Source organism: Bos indicus, chromosome 6 (assembly GCF_029378745.1).
Source record: "Bos indicus isolate NIAB-ARS_2022 breed Sahiwal x Tharparkar chromosome 6, NIAB-ARS_B.indTharparkar_mat_pri_1.0, whole genome shotgun sequence".
Taxonomy (NCBI): Eukaryota; Metazoa; Chordata; class Mammalia; order Artiodactyla; family Bovidae; genus Bos; species Bos indicus.
The window spans coordinates 20,975,255-20,987,509 of record NC_091765.1 but is presented as its reverse complement, the minus strand read 5'-3'; the positions used below and the strand labels follow the sequence as shown (position 1 = coordinate 20,987,509).

The following is a 12,255-nucleotide window of genomic DNA, read 5'->3' as shown; positions in this document are numbered from 1 at the left end:
TGCAGTGAGCGCACCACAGAGAAACACAAGCCAGTGCCTGAAGGATGAATCTCAGGTGGAACCAGTCAACCCTCCGTTTCCCCCTCCTACAGTGGGGTAGCCCAGCTATACCGGAAGCTCCTTGGGAGCTGGGATGGCACGCTCCTCATCACTGTGCTCCTAACACAACCCGGATGCAGCTGTCCCTTGCCCACCACAGTTCTGAAGCATCCCATCTCCTCCCCTCTGACCTCGTCCTTTTCTGAGTAGCTTTCTTAACAACTCTTTCCTTTTCTACCTTTTCTGTTTTCTAGCTTTTCCAAATGTTGTCCTCAACACCAGCTCTGTGCTGGTCTTGTTCTTTGTGGTATCCAGAGTACCCACCACTAAGAAAGCCTGTAACATCATTGACAAGTGGGTTTGTGTCTACTTGAACATTGTTAGGCAGCAAGTTATTTGAGATGGTTTCACCCATTCATTTTTTAGCAGTTCTAACTGTTAAACTCTTCTTCAGGAAACCCAGACGGATGGGTGTTTTATGGGTGGGGGTGGGAGGAAGGCAAAATTCGGCTTCCTAGATGCATATTTTCTTCTTATCACTATATCGGAGCAAAAATACGCCTCATCATCTTTCTTCCCTTTGGAACTCTACAAGAATGATTATGAGCCTTGTCCTCAATAGATATTCAGTTAATTGAAGATAAGATGTCTCCCACTCAAAACAATTCAGCTTGATCATGGTCAATACTTCTCATTGCCCTTGACATTAACTTCTACCTATCCTCCCCACCACACTTCCCTTTTCCTTTAATGTATAATCTGCTGGTATTTCTAAATAAGAAAAATAATTTGGAAAGTATCAACTTGCAAACTCTTTGAGGAGCTCCTTAGAAGAAATCAGCACTGGTGAATAAAGTCCTGCCAGACTATTCTAAGGAGAAGGCAATGGCACCCCACTCCAATACTCTCACCTGGAAAATCCCATGGGCAGAGGAGCCTGGTAGGCTGCAGTCCATGGGGTCCGGAAGAGTAGGACACGACTGAGTGACTTCCCTTTCACTTTTCACTTTCATGCATTGGAGAAGGAAATGGCAACCCACTCCAGTGTTCTTGCCTGGAGAATCCCAGGGACGGGGGAGCCTGGTGGGCTGCCGTCTATGGGGTCACACAGAGTCGGACACGACTGAAGCAACTTAGCAGCGAAGGCAACAGCAGCAGACTATTCTAATTTTCTCTGACAAAGTAAAAGATCAGATAAAATTTATGATGAGCTTGCATTTAAAATTCTGGTCATGGAGCATACTGAGCCATGTGTCAGAAAGTAAAATCTACCTGTCAAGCAATAATTATGGAGATGTAAGCCTGACTGGAAAGCAACACCAACAGTGTGGTTGATTCTATATAAACTGAGGAACACGCACCATAATCCACAGACTCCAATCACGCAGGAATGAGGACGGTCCCCAGTGACGGTGCGTGATTTTATCTATGTGAGTCTTGCATATGAACTGTCTGAGCTATATCCAACTGCCCGCTTCCACTTTACAGTCAATGAGGAAAGTAGATAAAACAAGCATACATCTACACACAGATGTACCCAGCTAAATGTATGGCATCTTTCCAAGCCTCCAAAACATGTTTTTAAAGGGCACAAAAAGTTTAACTAAGGGCATATAATATAAAGTTCTTTTGTTTTACCCACATAACAAGTAAATCAAAAGTCAAAACCTTCCCTTTCTAAAACCAGAGCAATACTCTTAGCTACCAAGGACTTACTTTGTCATTCTCTAGCCACAGATCTATTGCCATTAAGGTGGCGAGTAATTACTGTTTGTCAGAACTATTCTTGCCTTCCGTGTTGCTGTTTTTTTATGCATGGTGGGGAGAGAAGGGGAAAATAGAGAGATGCATCAGCAAAGCTCTTGGTCTTGTAGCTTTAAAGGGGGTTCAGAGACAAGGAAAGCCCATACTGCTGTCAAATCTACCAGGAATTTGTACACCAAAACCACCTCAGCAAAAAGATACTGCATCATAAATATTAAATTAGAAGTTATTCACCACAACACTGTTCCCCACCTCATTTACGTTCTATACAGAAAAAGTTTCCATCGCTCCTGTGAGTTGAAGTAAATGAGAGAACAGACTTGGACTCAAAATAAGAACAAGTTTTCATAAATGAAACAAGATGTATAAAAGAGGAGCTTTCATAAACGAAACAAGATGTATAGAAGAGGTGAGTAACATAACTACAGAGAGTATATAAACTGTTACCAATCACTCAAAGAGGTCAGAAATGGAAAGTTCTGCCTGAAAAGTTCTGCATGTCCCATCACTGAATGAGCTCGAGTTGTTTCCCCTAAGAGTGGTGGCAGAGGGAATCCCCATATCGGATGTTTTGATAAGATTTCAAAAGGCCCTTCTGATATCAAAGAAGTGATCATACTAGATCGTAAATTACTACTCCAAACCTTTCCTCTATCTTTAAAATCATGGATGCATTGTGTGGCTTATTCTAATCATGTTCTAAATTAATTCCAAAAAGCCATTTCTAATGAGAACTTGAAGTCATATTTATTTTGTTCTCTACACAACTATAAAATTATTTATCTATGGAACAAAGAGTACTTTTTTTAATCCATGTTAGTATAAGGAAAGGTGTACAAGAATTATAAGGAGCGAGGCCAGCATTTCTTAGCTATATGCCTTTAGGGCAGGATACTTCTCAAAGGCTTAGTTTCATCATCAGCTAAGCAAGGACCACATGGGTTAATATGCCAAATTCCTGGGACTCAGTGGCTGCCCAATAAATGGCATCCACGGTTACTGCAGCTGTTCTTATAAACAGAGATAAAATAAAAGGTCTTGTGATGTTGACTTGTTTTTATATTGAGGAAATATTGAACACCTGGAAAAGAAGAATTATAATCCTGGACTTGGGATATGATCATTTTTCTTCCAGAATGTTTCTCATTAAAAATTTTCCTTGGAAATGGAGGATGTGATATAAGAGGATAAATCCTTTTTTTTTTTTTCCAGTTAGAAAGTCAGACAGTGTTACTTATTCTCGAAATGAACCTTTTTGAGTACATTCCTGGAAAAATGATGTGTAGTCTGAATTCAACACAAGAATAGCTTGTGGTAAAGAGGTCTGTTAGTAATGACCACTTTAAAACTCCTGAAATCTTTAGGTTCCTGAAAATAAGGATTTATCATGAATGATCTTATGTCAAGATTGACAATATAGGGAAAAATTGAGTGACACATTAAAATCTCATAATTCTTACCTATCAGATAGATGTATAAGTAGAACAACTGACCAAGTTTTCCCTAAGAAAATGGAGACCTAAAAACTTTTCCCATCTCACACACACACACACACACTCACTCACTCCAATAATACATAATCAGAGTGCTTTTCATCTTCCTGGAAAACTCTGTATACAGTATATTAGCACTGTCTGGAGAGGCAACCATCAGAAATACAATGCTATGAGTCAACACTGCCAGTAAGAGGAGGAGCAGAAGTTTTAGGTGTTAAAATGTGAAGTTTGCCTGAGGCAGAAGAATACACAGCCAGATCTCAGCTTGAAATGTCCAGCTGATTGTATGCATATTTTTTCCAAGCCACTCTGTGAATGCCTATTAGCTAAGTTTAATGTCCTTGCTTTGGTAAAAACAAGCACCCTGCCTTCACTTTTCAAAACATCTTTTTACCCTCTTCTAGTCTGAACTCCTCCAGATACTCACCACTTCCTATTCAAACCAGGAACTGATAACTAGTCATTTTTGTCCTCTCACTATCCCGAATGCTGTAAGCCGTTGGAGTAAACCTAACCATCTGCCTCTCAAATGAACCTTGAATCAGCTCCATACTTGCTCCCGGTGTATCTGGCAGCAGGTCCAGAGGAAGTGGAGGAGAATGCTGGGAAACTCGAATAAAACTTCAAAAAAGGCCTTCTTCACCTTCATGAGCTGGAAGGAAACGAGAGGTGTTCTGGTTCCACCCTTTGTGGTGCTGTTGGGTGAACTGAGTTGTACCCCATCACCCAGCTTGCAAAGGCAGAGCTGAAAATAAAACCTGGCACCCAAGCCCTAGTTCAGTTTTTACTAACACACACACACCTTGATTTCACTTGAATTTCTCCGTCTCGTTTGATAAAGAGTGAAACCACTAAAAATTATTGTGAGAAAAAAAAAAAAAAAAACTGGTTTCACAGTTGACAGATTTAATTCCAGGGGGAAAAGGGAAAGATGTCTCAAAGGCATGGGATGACTGGACTAAGCCCCAGTCAGGCACATTCACGGGGGATGTGGGAGTATAGGCGATCCCTGAGGGAGAAAGAAGGTGGGGGGCAATAAACAAACATCCTGTGATTTAATCATGGGAAAAGCCTCTATTTATGGAGCGGGAGCAGGCTAAACATTAATTGCCACTTCAGGCTTCTTCCTCTAAGTATGCTAGGACTGGTTTTTCAAGTGCAAAGGAAGAGCCCAGACACGTTACAAGAGCACACAGCACGTTCTCACCACAGCCTCCTCTCACAGCTCTGTCTCACTCCCTTCTCACCCTAGACCAGCTCCTGGTCCCCAGTCCCCATGTGGGGAGAACAGACCAGGGTAGGGCGTCAGCAGCAGAGGAAGATGTAGTGGCAGCGTCAGAAGACAGCAGGGGCCACGAGACTATAGATCTGGTGTTCATCCATAGATTGACCAACTTTTGGAGGAATCTGTCTGCCTAGATGGCAGTTGAGAACAATCTCAAGAACAAACATATTCACTCATGTCATCCCTTTGGTTTTGATTCTAGTTTTTCCCCTTTAACATTCAAAAGTGTAGCCCAGGGACTTCCCTGGTGGCTGAGTAGCTAAAACACAGCACTCCCAATGCAGGGGACCCAGGTTTGATCTTTGGTCAGGGAACTAGACCCCACATGCTGCGTGCCACGACTAGAAGACTGAAGAGCCCACGGGCCACACCTAAGGCCTGGTGATCTCAGTCACTCAGTCATGTCCAACCCTTTGCGACTCCATGGACCACAGCCTGCCAAGCTCCTCTGTCCATGGGATCCTCCAGGCAAGAATACTGGAGTGGGTTACCATGACCTCCTCCAGGGGATCTTCCCCACCCAGGGACTGAGCCTGCATCTCTTAGGTCTCCTGTGTTGGCAGGCAGGTTCTTTACCACCAGCACCACTTGGGAAGACCCTAAGGCCTGATACTGACAAATAAATACTAATTTTTAAAAAAAGAGTAGCCCATAACTGAAACTGACCTAACAGAACTCACTCTCACCATTCAACAAAATCTTACATTTACACATGACTGGTGTTCTTGGTCAAAACCAGTGGCTTTTCTTCCTTTACCTTCCCCCATCTCCCCAGCAGATTTGGTATGGTTGACCTAGTAGAGAATTTTGAAGTTAAATTAGAACTGAAAGGATGGGGGGAAATCTGCTCCACATTATTCCAGGTAGTAAAAATAATATAAATCACTCTTTTTATGGATGTCAGCTGTTCATATATCACCTTCAGTTTTTCCATAGTACCTATTTAATACTTAAACTGATACCTTAAAAAAACTTTGGTATTTACCTTAGTCTCAGTCTAAGCAAGAAAAACCTGTCAAAGAATGAATCTGAAATACATGTCTATTTTTCTAGTTTATGTTAAATTTAAATATGTAACTAAACATTTTGAAGTTTATTCATATACTACCGAAACTTATCTCAAGTTTCATCCTTGGGCAGCATTGACTTCTGGAAACACTGAATCAAATTAAAGCATGCTGTGGATCAGGCATGACAGACTTATCAGAAACAAAGAACAAATGGATATTAAATACTGTGAGGTAGAAAGGCTTGGGCCAAATTATGCAGAACTTGATATGGCCAAAAAAAGAAAATGCAATGAAAGGTTGGGAATGAAATTAAAGTAATGCTTAAAATAAATGCATTTTCTAGGCATAAATAGGATACAGTGGAGGTGGGAAGGCCTAGATTTGAGAAGGCCAGACATCTGATACAAAAAACAGCCATGCCAGATAGTGAGAGCTTGGTCTAAACTGATAGACTCAAGATAGGGGAAAGGATGAAGAGCTCTGCTGTAGTAGGAAAAATGGACAGGAACCTACAGACAGAGGAGAATCAAACTGAATGAGGAGACAAGGTCAAAGATGATGGCAAGTTCTCACACGTGTGACCACTGATGCCACTGGCAGATGACGGGATTCTGAAAGTAGATAGTCACATGAAAATGTCCAATCAGCACTCAGTAATACAGTTCAAAAGCTGGGTGAGAGGATGGACTCTCGTGACCTGGGAGTCATCAGCATAGATTTGAGAGACAAATTCATAGAATGGACATGCACCCCAAAATAGAAAGTAAGAAGAGCCAAGTACAGTTCTATTCAGGAAATCGGGTTGAATAAGCTGAGAAAGAGGTCATTTATTAACAACAACAAAACTCTAGAACAGGTTTTTCAACCTTGGCAGAACATCAGAAAGATTGGGGAACTTTAAAGATTACCAGAGTCTGTGCCCCACCCCAGACCAATCAGATGTGCCCCTCGGGGACCATAACATTCATATCATTACCAAATTCAGACTGAAGTATGGACAACTCTACGCATATAAAAAACTTTAAGCCAGATCTCTTAATCCTGCACTTTAAGAGCCAACCTAATTTTCTAGCATTTATGACATAGAGACAATGATAAATGAATAAAGTACACATATATATTAATAGTGATTTTGTGTAAGATATCTGGTATTTGTTTTCTAAAATCTCCATTTTTATAAACTTTTTTTCCATTTCATTCAGCACTTCAGTTACTTGAGCTTGGAAGTTCTTTCAGGGCATCTTATCTAAACAACCATTTTTAATACGAAAAAAATACGGTATCTATAAACTCTCTTTTTCCCACTTGTGAATGCTTCTAAAATTTCAGTGCCTAGTAAGAGATTCCTTCTCTTTTTTTCCACTTCTTTGTTTTCTTCACACCAGTTTGGATGTTGTCCACACCTTAATCTTAGTATTTATTATTTGCAAAGCTTTTAAAGTCAAATGGAAAAGAAACTACAAGTTTAAACAATCTTTCAGATTTCTTGTTTTTTTTTTCCTTGTTACTTCACATTGGATAGGAAAGGAATATACTTCCAAGAAAATAGGCTCATCCTAAATTCAGCTGTGCCCATAGAGGGGAACAGCTGTGCCTTTGTTCCCCTAGTTGCCCTGAGGAATGACACCAAAATTTCATCTGAGATATTTTTTCAGGTATGAATTTGGATGGATAGATGAAATCATCATGTGTACAGACAAGGCTATGATATTGGAAAACTGACTCAATCATTCACCCACCTTACAGGACAACTTATACCAAATATTATAAAAAACAAGAATGACTAAAATTCAGTAAATCATGTTAATCATTTAGCACTTGATGTTTTTGCTGGACAATAATGTTTATGTCTTTCATTGACACAGGGCTTACTGTGTAATAAGGGGAAAAAAATCTGACTCCAAGAAAACTTAAGTATCGTAAGGTTATATAACTTGTTCTAAAGAACAAATAGCCCATTGTTAAATTCTAAATTAACTGGGAGACAATTCACATCAGTTCACTTCACTCACTCAATCATATCTGACTCCTTGCAACCCCATGGGCTACAGCACGCCAGGCCTCCCTGTCCATCACCAACTCCAAGACCCTACTCAAACCCATGTCCATCACATGGGTGATGCCATCCAACCATCTCATCTTCTGTCGTCCCCTTCTCCTCCTGCCCCTAATCCCTCCCAGCATCAGGGTCTTTTCTAATGAGTCAGTTCTTCGCATGAGGTGGCCAAAGTATTGAAGTTTCAGCTTCAGCATCAGTCCTTCCAATGAATATTCAGGACTGATTTCCTTTAGGATGGACAGGTTGGATCTCCTTACAGTCCAAGGGGCTCTCAAGAGTCTTCTCCAACACCACAGTTCAAAAGCATCAATTCTTTGGTGCTCAGCTTTCTTTATAGTCCAACTCTCACATATCCATACATGACTACTGGAAAAACCATAGCTTTGATTAGACAGACATTCATTGGTAAAGTAATATCTCTGCTTTTTAATATGCTATCTAGGTTGGTCATAGCTTTTCTTCCAAGGAGCAAGAGTCTTTTAATTTCATGGCTGCAGTCACCATCTGCAGTGATTTTAAAGCCCAAGAAAATAAAGTCTCACTCTTTCCATTGTTTCCCCATCTATTTGCCATGAAGTGATGGCACCAGATGCCATGATCTTAGTTTTCTGAATGTTGAGTTTTAAGCCAATGTTACACTCTCTCTTTCACTTTCATCAAGAGGCTCTTTAGTTCTTCACTTTCTGCCTTAGGGTGGTGTCATCTGCGTATCTGAGGTTATTGATATATCTCCCAGCAATCTTGATTCCAGCTTGTGCTTCATCCAACCTGGCATTTCACATGATGTACTCTGCATGTAAGTTAAATAAGCAGGGTGACAATATACAGCCTTGACGGACTCCTTTCCCGATTTGGAACCAGTCTGTTGTTCCATGTCCAGTTCTAACTGTTGCTTCTTGATCTGCATACAGATTTCTCAGGAGGCAGGTCAGGTGGTCTGATATTCCCATCTCTTTAAGAATTTTCCAGTTTGTTGTGATCCACACAGTCAAAGTCTTTGGTGTAGTCATTAGAGCAAATTCACATACATACACCAAAAAAAAATTTTTTTAAGAAAACGAAGATAATGTATAAAAATATTGTAAATCTCAGTATACCAGAAATTTTGGGAGGTAGGGGGTTTTACATCATGCAAGGTTTTTACATCATGAATTTTCTTCTTCATGCCTTTTAAAATATATCCTGTGTGTCCCCAGCTTCTCCCCTGTTAGTGTCTACATATCAAGTTGTGTGCATATTCCACCTAAAAGCCCTTCAAATATTGGGTTGGCCAAAAATCGTAAGCTGTTCCCAAAACTCAAATGATCTTTTTGGCCAACCTAATATTTTAAAACAGTGATTAGGTCCCCTTGGTAATCTGTTTTGCAGTCAAATAGCCCTATTTATTGATCTGCTTTTCATGGCAACCTCTTCTTCCTCCTAGTTATTCTCCCCTGAATCCAGGGGCATCTACATATTTTTCCAAACTCCGTGCTCTACAGAAGTAAACATATTTCAAATGAAATTCAGCCAAAACTGAAGGAGAATGAAATATTGCCTGCTTCATTTTTCATATTCTTTCTCAATGTTTGTTCACTATTGGAACTTACATCCTAATATAAAGCCCAATCCATATTTTTTTGCTGATGTTCTATGAACAGTCTCAAGTCTTTCTCACAGGTACTAAGACCAAGCCATAGCTCACTCTTACTCTCATTAATTGGTTGTTTCTTTTTACAAGGCATCCCATAGCTTTAAATTTCCTTTTAACTCACCAGAGTGGCCTAAATATGACAAGAGAAAAGCACATGAAACCAAACACTACACAAAATTCACTAAAGAAAATATAATATAGTTGTCAAAGATTAAGCCTTGTGTTTAACCTACATGAAAATTTCAGAAAGTTTATGTGATTATTGCAATACCAAATAAATACTTTTTCAAATTATTTTTTTGTCTTCACAGAGGATTTCTAAAGTCATTTCAGATGACTCACTCTTGCAAAATTTATGAAACAGGATTATATTTTCTAGAAATGTGTCCTTTGTTATAAAGGCTAGTTTTCATTTGCTTGGAAGAGGGTAACTGGTATTTTTATCATCTCATCAGGAGGCAAAATTCACACTGCATTTTACTTGTAGACAAGGATTTGGCAGGATAAAGAAATCTGGAAGTTTCTTCTCGAAGGAGCCAAGACTTCATGATCTCAAACATCAGCTCAAACTGTTTAAATGAGTGGGCAGAATGCAGCCTGTGAGATTGTGGTGCTGCAGAGTTGCCTAATGGAGAGAATGAGAATGATCAAAATTGAACTAGAGGCCAAAAAAAAAATAGAAAAGAGAAGTAAAAGTAAGGAGGAGTAGCAGCAAATTGAAATGAGAAAAATAATAGTTGTCAAAACAATAAAGTTACAGAGTCAAGAAGAGATTAGGAAGTAGGAACAATAAAAGGATAATTTACAAAAGAGGTAGAATAATTCACACAAAAACATTGCTTGGAATAAAACAATAAAGGGCACTGTAGCAAAGAATTCCTATTTCCTAGAAGAATTTTTAATACACAGATTATTTTGTCATGTTTAATATCGGCTTAACACAAAAATAAGAAATGCTTTCTTTTCAGGAATCCTGGCTAAGCAAGCTGAAGAAAAGGTCATCTATCAAGAAGACAGCAGGATTTGTCAGTCTTGGCAGCATGTTAGAATCATCTGGAAAGCTTTAAAAATTGTTTAATTTTTTTCATTTGACTTTTTATAGCTTTTTTTTTTTTTTTACTTTGCAATTAGAATTTTTTTTTAAAGAGGAATTCTTTCTTTTCAGTTTAAGGCTATACTGAGTCACTACTAGACCTGTAGAAAATTATCTCTCTGGTTTTATGGAATTTTTCTGGAGTGTCTGAACTTTCAAACAGCTACCTTCCATTGCAACTTGCTTATAATTTTCATTTTGAATTTTTTTGGAGTCACAGTGAAACGCTTCTTCAGTATTTCTATACTGAATCAACACTGATTCCCTATTCAAATGATGTCCTCATTGAGAAAGACACACTAATTTCAAGATTTATACAGCTAAACAAAGTCTCAAGTTCAAGTTTCCCCCACTATCAACAGATTGTGGAAAATAAAAATACTAATTAAAATATAGAAATGAAACTGCTGGTTTCTGGGAAAAAGTATGACTTTCAGAGAAAAATAAGATGCTTTGCATGAAAATATTCTCACTAAAAATACAATTTTTCAGGAAATTATACCTTTGTTGTCATGTGGCTGATGATATTTAAATTTAAGTGGTTTAGGAAGAAACACTTAATATGAATTCTAGATCAAGGTTTTGTGCTTAAAATTCTAAGATGCAAATAAAACTGTTTTTAGAATATTTCTACTTTCAAGAGGAATCAAAACAATGAACATTATATTCTCTTATATCAAACATACATATTTTTTAAATTTTCTTTTTACACTCTTGAAACATTCCCTCCACGTGTGAAACAAAAGGAATTTCTGATTAACTGATACTAAAGGTTAACCTAGAGGTTAAAAATAAGTACATTTCAACACTGTAGTATAGAGAAAAGGGGAACTGTTATAGAATTGGGGTATAAAAATAGCCCAAAATTTCAGCCTAATGAACAAATGTGAAACACATTATTGTTTTCTGAATCACTAAGTTTTGCCACCCAAAACTGTCTACCATTCACTTTATACTACATAACTTGGGAGCTTGTGTAACCCCCATGATCTTTCAGAAAAGGCTGGGTCTGATTAATTTAGTTGAGTTGCGTGTCATGTCTTTTACCCACAAAGGACAAGCTCCCTCATCTCACAGGAACGCTGTCATGATGCGTCTCTCAGCTTTTGTTCATGTTTCTCTATTTGACCCAATTACTCCTTTACTTCCCTGTATCTGTCCTTTCTTTAAGTATCACGTCTTCCATAAGACCTTTCCAACCATCAAGCTCACTTTTCTCAATCTTAGTAGAATCACAAAACCACAGAAGATGAGAAAGTAAAGCGGCAAAGAGGTTCCACTAGTGTGTTAGGAAATATTTGTTCTCTTTAATGTTCACAGTGGCAATCAGATGTAATGACATCATGTTGTCTGATAGCTAGCACCTTGTGAAGAAGGAAAAAGGAATTCATATTTATTGTGATGACCAGGTACAAGTCCTTCCTACATGTCTTATTTAATCCACACAACTGTCCACTTGAAGGATAGCTTTACATTATGCTTTACTGAGCATCCGTTTCCACACCAGGAGGATGCCTTGACCAGCTACAGGAAAGAAAGGGTCAATACACTCTAAATTATCATCATTGTAAACTCTCAAAATTCAACTGCTCACTGTAAAATCATACCAGGTAGCAAACTGGTTATATATCATGACATATATGTAAAATATGAAATGCATATTATGATATAAGCATGTCTTGACAGCAAGATACTTAGAATTAGGCTTCACAATCATCCCATCAAGATTGATTTTATGTCAAAATCCTATTTTAAAATACCTGCTTCAAAATCCAGACCAAAGTAATATCCATCCTACTCCATAGTGGTACCTATCAAAAATCTGAAAGAATTAACAGAAAAAGAACAGTTAATGGACATGTGAACCATTCAATGC

The 12,255-nt window shown here is 38.6% G+C and overlaps 1 long non-coding RNA gene across 1 annotated transcript in view; it reads left to right on the top strand.

The window, feature by feature from the left end:
• The window catches only part of LOC139183596 (uncharacterized), a 58,982-nt gene extending 47,359 nt beyond the window's left edge, over positions 1–11,623 (top strand). The window contains exons 2-3 of the long non-coding RNA XR_011567093.1: positions 2,076–2,212; positions 10,255–11,623. This is a non-coding gene — a long non-coding RNA (uncharacterized lncRNA). The remainder of the gene's footprint in view (positions 1–2,075; positions 2,213–10,254) is intronic.
• The last annotated feature ends 632 nt before the right edge of the window (positions 11,624–12,255 follow it).